Here is a 7,588-nt window from a genome sequence, read left to right as displayed (position 1 = left end):
TCAGTCATTAAGAGCGGCGGCTCGATGGAAAGGTCTGGTAAGTTAACAAGTACTGACGGTGTTCTGGACACGTTCTAGAATATTGGAAATGTTTCCAGTGAAAGCCGAATAGAAACACAGTTTTTTACCTTTTTATGGAGCGTAGGATGATGTCAACGACCACCGTTGGAGTTGCCGGATTAAAAATCGTAAAAAGGAAAAAAATGATTCCACCCCTCCACCCTCTTCCTTTCTTCGCTCTGCCCAGGACGCCGCGATTGGTCCGTGGCAAGGGGGGGGGGGAGGTCACGTGATTGACCACAGGAACACGTCACCCGGTCCCGAAATGATACGACGTTGCGACCGCGGTCCCTCGGCGAGTGCGGTTAGTTGCTGATTTGTTTAGCGCACTGTTTGGTGTAAATAGGCCGTATGATGAGACGTAATCTGGGCGACCATCAAGTCAAACGCCCCCACCCCCACCCCCCCTTTCTGCAACAAAAGGAGGGCATGTCCACTGAGGCACAAGGGCATCGTGGGGACATATCTAAGAATGACGCGTGGCCTCTGGGAGGCTCACGGACCCCCCCCCCCCCCCCCCCCCCCCAAAAATCCAGCGAATCAGCACTAGACTGAACTCTGTGCTCGGGATAGAACTTTTACACTGCTAAAACAAGGAATCTAAGCAGGGGCGTCACTAGCTTTTAAGGACAGGGGGGGCTTTGGCCCCAGGAGATGCACAGGGTGCGAGCGAACGTAGCGCACGAGCACAAAACTTCACAAACGGCTAACAAAGACTTCGAAATGATTCATTGTTATTATTATTATTTAAAAAAAATGCACAGGACGAAATGAAATGCTCCCCGGGACGATGGCTTTCAACCATTTTTTTTCTTTTTCTTTTTATGTATTTATTAATTTTACATTTTATATTAAATGTCTTGGTTTTTCCTCCCTCTGAAAATCCTATGAAATGTTTAACAAGCCATCCTATAATAATACAACAGCTATTAATGTAACAATACAATAAAACAAATATATTTAATGATGTTTTTTTCATTATTTTAACAATAGGCTAATGTATATTACTTTATATAGATTCTACAAGAAACACAAAACTTAAAAACTAAATGATTTACAATTGCACACACAAGGTTTCGTGCAGCTTCACTCATTGTAAAGGAAGATAATGTGCTTCGTACACCTGCAGGACCGCAAGCAAGGTCGCAGAGAAAATGCGGACTGGAATTTGAGTGATGTGGGCATTTTCTATATGAAGAAGTGGAATGGATTGGATACCGACGCACTAAAGGGGCTCTCTACCTTACGCTATGAAGTGAGGGGAAACTGAGTGAATAATAACAGGTTATATGATTTATTTAAACTCATATTCGGGCCGCTTTATAATGAATATGTCGGCATGTATTTGTAAAAAAAAATAAATACATATACTGTATATAACACCAAATTATTTAGGGGGGCTTAAGAATATTAAAAAATAGGCCTAACAACGCCAATGAATCTAACTAAGATTAAATATCTCAAATAAGGGTGATATTTGCTTATTTTCTGTCTGATAAGATACATCTTCTCACTAAGCAGATTTTATGCTAGTATTTTACTTGTTTTAAGTGTTTTGTAAGATAAGATATTACAGCTTGTAGCTGAGATTTGATGACCTATATTGAGTAAAACATGCTTGAAACTAGAATATCAAGTGTTGCAAAGCTGTGTCATCAACACTCACAAGTATAAAAATACTTTTTTAAAGTAATCATTTCTTATTTCAAGCATGAAAAAAAAAAAATCATGATTTTGACACAATTGTGTCTCATAATTAAAACAAATGACAGCCAAATGGACTTTGCTGTTTTATTTTCAATGAAACAATGGAAAACACGTACTCATATAGTAGTACAGTTGGCACAGTACAGTAAACTGACAGTTAATATTTAAACATTTAACATTTCTAACAATTTTGAACAGAAATAGTTCATGCACATTCAGATGAATTCTTCAAAATTACAATTAAAACATGTTTGGCCAATGCGCACTAATTGACTAAAAGAGCACGCACTTGACGCGATGATGTCATGTTATCCATGGAAAAATGCATTTTTAGACAATATGATTTTCCTGAGCGGATAGGAGACCCCGAGAGTAACAAGCGGTTGCCTTGTTGCCTTTCCATTAAGAACAATAAATTAGATTTTAGTATAAGTTTGCTGGTTTCAAGAAATGTAATGTCGAGCACATATCATTATGTCAAGATAATGGCACTAGCATTTACTTCATTTAAGAACATTTTTTAATATATTGAGCAAAAAGGTCTCTTTTTTTTTTCTACCAAGAAAAGTGCACTTGTTATTAGTGAGAATATACTTATTTTAAGGTATTTTGGGGTTCATTGAGGTTAGCTAATTTTACTTGTTTTGGAAAGTCTTGACAAGCCAAATCTTGGCAGATAATTTTGCTTAGTTCAAGTAAAATACCCCTAATTTTTGTATTTTTTTCCCCTTGTTTTTGAACACCTCACAAGTAAACACCCGCTCCACCGCCATGACATGCAGATCCTCTACAGCCCCTCTGGTTTTTAATCCGCTCAGATATGTGTGTGTGTGTGTGTGTGTGTGTGTGTGTGTGTGTGTGTGTGTGTGTGTGTGTGTGTGTGTGTGTGTGTGTGTGTGTGTGCGGAATTACAGGGCTTGGTAGGCATCCCATCCAGATTTTCCAATCTAGCACAAATAAAGCCGTCATGTCAGATGGACAGTTGTGCCGAGCTTAATCTGACATTATTAGGCTTGGATGTGGCTGCTGGCGGAAAGCAAATGCTGCTGGATTAGGGGCAACGCAGACAATGAAGACCGTGTCTCGCTTGACTGACAACTGTTTTTTCCTCAGACAACAGATTCTTGGTTTCGTACCTACAAATTGTAAGCTGCCCTTATGCACCGACCCAACTGTAAAATGTCCCGTGGGATGAACTACAACTAGAGCATTAAATTAGCTCTGCATTGAATCAAAGGAGACTAAAGTAGGGGGTGGGAGGGTATGACGGGTTGGCTTCACTACTACAGCACAACCATCATGACTCGGGGTGCGACAATTGATCGATAGATCAATTTTTATTCCCAAATTTCAAGTACAAAACCCAAACCACGTGAAGTTGACACATGTAAATGGTAAATAAAAACAGAATACAATGATTTGCAAATCCTTTTCACCTTATATTTACAAACCCCGTTTCCATATGAGTAGGGAAATTGTGTTAGATGTAAATATAAACGGAATACAATGATTTGCAAAACCATTTCAACCCATATTCAGTTGAATGCACTACAAAGACAAGATATTTGATGTTCAAATTCATAAACTTTATTTTGTTTTGCAAATAATAATTAACTTACAATTTCATGGCTGTAACATGTGCCAAAGTAGTTGGGGAAGGGCATGTTCACCACTGTGTTACATCACCTTTCCTTTTAACAACACTCAGTAAACGTTTGGGAACTGAGGAGACACATTTTTGAAGCTTCTCAGGTGGAATTCTTTCCCATTCTTGCTTGATGTACAGCTTAAGTTGTTCAACAGTCCGGGGGTCTCCGTTGTGCTATTTTAGGCTTCATAATGCACCACACATTTTCAATGGGAGACAGGTCTGGACTACAGACAGGCCAGTCTAGTACCCGCACTCTTTTACTATGAAGCCACGTTGATGTAACACGTGGCTTGGCATTGTCTTGCTGAAATAAGCAGGGGCGTCCATGGTAACGTTGCTTGGATGGCAACATATGTTGCTCCAAAACCTGTATGTACCTTTCAGCATTAATGGTGCCTTCACAGATGTGTAAGTTACCCATGTCTTGGCCACTAATACACCCCCATACCATCACACATGCTGCCTTTTACACTTTGCGCCTATAACAATCCGGATGGTTCTTTTCCTCTTTGGTCCGGAGGACACGACGTCCACAGTTTCCAAAAACAATTTGAAATGTGGACTCGTCAGACCACAGAACACTTTTCCACTCTGTATCAGTCCATCTTAGATGAGCTCAGGCCCAGCAAAGCCGACGGCGTTTCTGGGTGTTGTTGATAAACGGTTTTCGCCTTGCATAGGAGAGTTTTAACTTGCACTTACAGATGTAGCGACCAACTGTAGTTACTGACAGTGGGTTTCTGAAGTGTTCCTGAGCCCATGTGGTGATATCCTTTACACACTGATGTCGCTTGTTGATGCAGTACAGCCTGAGGGATGGAAGGTCACGGGCTTAGCTGCTTACGTGCAGTGATTTCTCCAGATTCTCTGAACCCTTTGATGATATTACGGAGCGTAGATGGTGAAATCCCTAAATTCCTTGCAATAGCTGGTTGAGAAAGGGTTTTCTTAAACTGTTCAACAATTTGCTCACGCATTTGTTGACAAAGTGGTGACCCTCGCCCCATCCTTGTTTGTGAATGACTGAGCATTTTATGGAATCTACTTTTATACCCAATCATGGCACCCACCTGTTCCCAATTTGCCTGTTCACCTGTGGGATGTTCCAAATAAGTGTTTGATGAGCATTCCTCAACTTTATCAGTATTTATTGCCACCTTTCCCAACTTATTTGTCACGTGTTGCTGGCATCAAATTCTAAAGTTAATGATTATTTGTAAAAAAAAAATGTTTATCAGTTTGAACATCAAATATGTTGTCTTTGTAGCATATTCAACTGAATATGGGTTGAAATTTATTTGCAAATCATTGTATTCCGTTTATATTTACATCTAACACAATTTCCCAACTCATATGGAAACGGGGTTTGTAAATGAATTGACTGCAAAGACAAGATATTTAACGTTCGAACTGGAAAACTTAGTTATTTTTTGCAAATATCAGCTCATTTGGATTTTGATGCCTGCAACATGTGTAAAAAAAGCTGGCACAAGTGGCAAAAAAAAGACTGAGAAAGTTGAAGAAATGCTCATCAAACCCTTATTTGGAACATCCCACAGGTGAACAGGCTAATTGGGAACAGGTGGGTGCCATGATTGGGTATAAAAGCAGCTTCCATGAAATCTCGGATCCCTCAGGGGGTACTGCTTCAAAAACCGACATCAGTGTGTAAAGGATATCACCACATGGGCTCAGGAACACCTCAGAAACCCACTGTCAGTAAATACAGTTGGTCGCTACATCTGTAAGTGCAAGTTGAAACTCTACTATGCAAAGCGAAAGCCATTTATCAACAACACCCAGAAACGCCGCCTGACGAGACCTGCTCATCCGCCAGTGCGCCTTATAATCCGGTGCGCCCTATGGTCCCGAAAAATATGGCACTGTACTTTTACTGAAAACGTCTTGAGTGTTCAACCTAAAGTGTTGGTTGCAATTTGTTCAAATAAGATGTGAATGCGTCGGCCATAATTCATTTATACTTAAATCCCTTACAAGAAATAACAGGAATATAGGAAACTTAACCTTCAGTGTCCGCTATTCAGTATTTATTTCGCAGTTACTATTATGTTAGATCCACTATGGACTGGACTTTCACAATATGATGTCAGACCCACTCAACGTCCATTGCATCCGGTCTCCCCTATGGAGGGTGGGGGGGGGGGGGTCCTCTCCAAGGTTTCTCATCGTCATTCACATCGATGTCCCACTGGGTTGTGAGTTTTTCCTTGCCCTTATGTGGGCTCTGTACCACGGATGTCGTTGTGGCTTGTGCAGCCCTTTGAGACACTTGTGATTTAGGGCTACCGTATTTTTCGGACTATAAGTCGCAGTTTTTTTTCATAGTTTGGCCGGGCTCCAGTGCGACTTATATATGTTTTTTTTCCTTTTTTATTATGCATTTTCAGCAGGTGCGATTTATACTCCAAAAAATACGGTATATAAATAAACATTGATTGATTGATTTATTACACTGGTTTATTTTATTTTTGTTGCCAAAGTTAATGAGTAGACTTCAACTCACGAAAACCATAACCAACAAAAATTGAGCTGTTTGGCCACAATACCCAGCAATATGTTTGGAGGAGAAAAGGTGAGGCCTTTAATCCCAGGAACACCAGACCTACCGTCAAGCATGGTGGTGGTAGTATTATGCTCTGGGCCTGTTCTGCTGCCAATGGAACTGGTGCTTTACAGAGAGTAAATGGGACAATGAAAAAGGAGGATTACCTCCAAATTCTTCAGGACAAGCTAAAATCATCAGCCCGGAGGTTGGGTCTTGGGCGCAGTTGGGTGTTCCAACAGGACAATGACCCCAAACACACGTCAAAAGTGGTAAAGGAATGGCTAAATCAGGCTAGAATGAAGGTTTTAGAATGGCCTTCCTAAAGTCCTGACTTAAATGTGTGGACAATGCTGAAGAAACAAGTCTATGTCAGAAAACCAACAAATTTAGCTGAACTGCACCAATTTTGTCAAGAGGAATGGTGAAAAATTCAAGCAGAAGCTTGTGGATGGCTACCAAAAGCACCTTATTGCAGTGAAAGTTGCCAAGCAAATATTAACATTGCTGTATGTATACTTTTGACGCAGCACATTTGCTCACATTTTCAGTAGACCCATAATAAATTCATAAAAGAAGCAAACTTCATGAACGTTTTTTTTTGTGACCAACAAGTATGTGCTCCAATCACTCTATCACAAACAAATAAGAGTTGTAGAAATGATTGGAAACTCAAGCCAGTCATGACATTATGTTCTTTACACGTGTATGTACACTTTTAACCACGACTGTAATTCTTAAAAAAAAAGAAAAGAAAAAAAAAGATTGTCCCTGAGTCCTGAGTCACCGACCTTCTGAGAACCAGCGTCCTTGTTTTCGGTCTGTTTCTTCTCCAAACTGTCCAATGCAAAAAGGTCGCTGATTCTCAGGAGGTTATGAGAGGTCCAAGATGGTGGCGGAGGCCTTTTAAGCAAACTAAATTGAAGTCTTACCGGTGGCGAGTAGCTCTTTCGGAGAAAACGTGCGGCTTGAGTTGTCAGGACCGTATTACGACAGATTAACGGTACACAAACCCTATAACTTTGATCGACACATCCCGCACGCCCATGGCCTCCAGCAAGGTGAAGGGCAGCCCCATTAACCACACCGCCCCTACCAGAACTTGCCCTCATATCGCCTATCAGCATGCCCGGGCCTTAATGGAGGCAGAAGGGCGTGAAGGAGAGGGTGAGGGAGATGGCAGCCGCAGTCAATCCCACCGATTGTGACCCGATGCAAGAGAGAAGCAACCCAAACAAGCTATGGACTGGACTCTATGGACAATATTATGTTAGATCCACTATGGACTGGACTCTATGGACACTATTATGTTAGATCCACTATGGACTGGACTCTATGGACACTATTATGTTAGATCCACAATGGACTTGACTCTATGGACACTATTATGTTAGATCCACTATGGACTGGACTCTATGGACAATATTATGTTAGATCCACTATGGACTGGACTCTATGGACAATATTATGTTAGATCCACTATGGACTGGACTCTATGGACAATATTATGTTAGATCCACTATGGACTGGACTCTATGGACACTATTATGTTAGATCCACAATGGACTTGACTCTATGGACACTATTATGTTAGATCCACTATGGAC

At 40.9% G+C, this 7,588-nt stretch overlaps 1 protein-coding gene across 6 annotated transcripts in view; it reads right to left on the bottom strand.

Moving 5' to 3' along the window:
- The window catches only part of LOC133622533 (poly(rC)-binding protein 3-like), a 65,568-nt gene extending 58,560 nt beyond the window's left edge, over positions 1-7,008 (bottom strand). For 4 of the 6 annotated variants that reach the window (XM_061985359.2, XM_061985361.2, XM_061985362.2 and 1 more), the window contains exon 1: positions 129-433. The gene's annotated coding sequence lies outside the window, so the exon portion shown is untranslated. Of the gene's footprint in view, positions 1-128; positions 440-6,913 lie in introns of those variants that run through there. The other 2 variants (XM_061985360.2, XM_061985364.1) reach the window with 2 other exon arrangements.
- Between the last annotated feature and the right edge of the window lie 580 nt (positions 7,009-7,588).

This window comes from Nerophis lumbriciformis, linkage group LG23 (assembly GCF_033978685.3).
Source record: "Nerophis lumbriciformis linkage group LG23, RoL_Nlum_v2.1, whole genome shotgun sequence".
NCBI classification, from domain to species: Eukaryota; Metazoa; Chordata; class Actinopteri; order Syngnathiformes; family Syngnathidae; genus Nerophis; species Nerophis lumbriciformis.
Note: the sequence above shows the minus strand (reverse complement) of the source record. Positions and strands in the feature narration are given on the sequence as shown.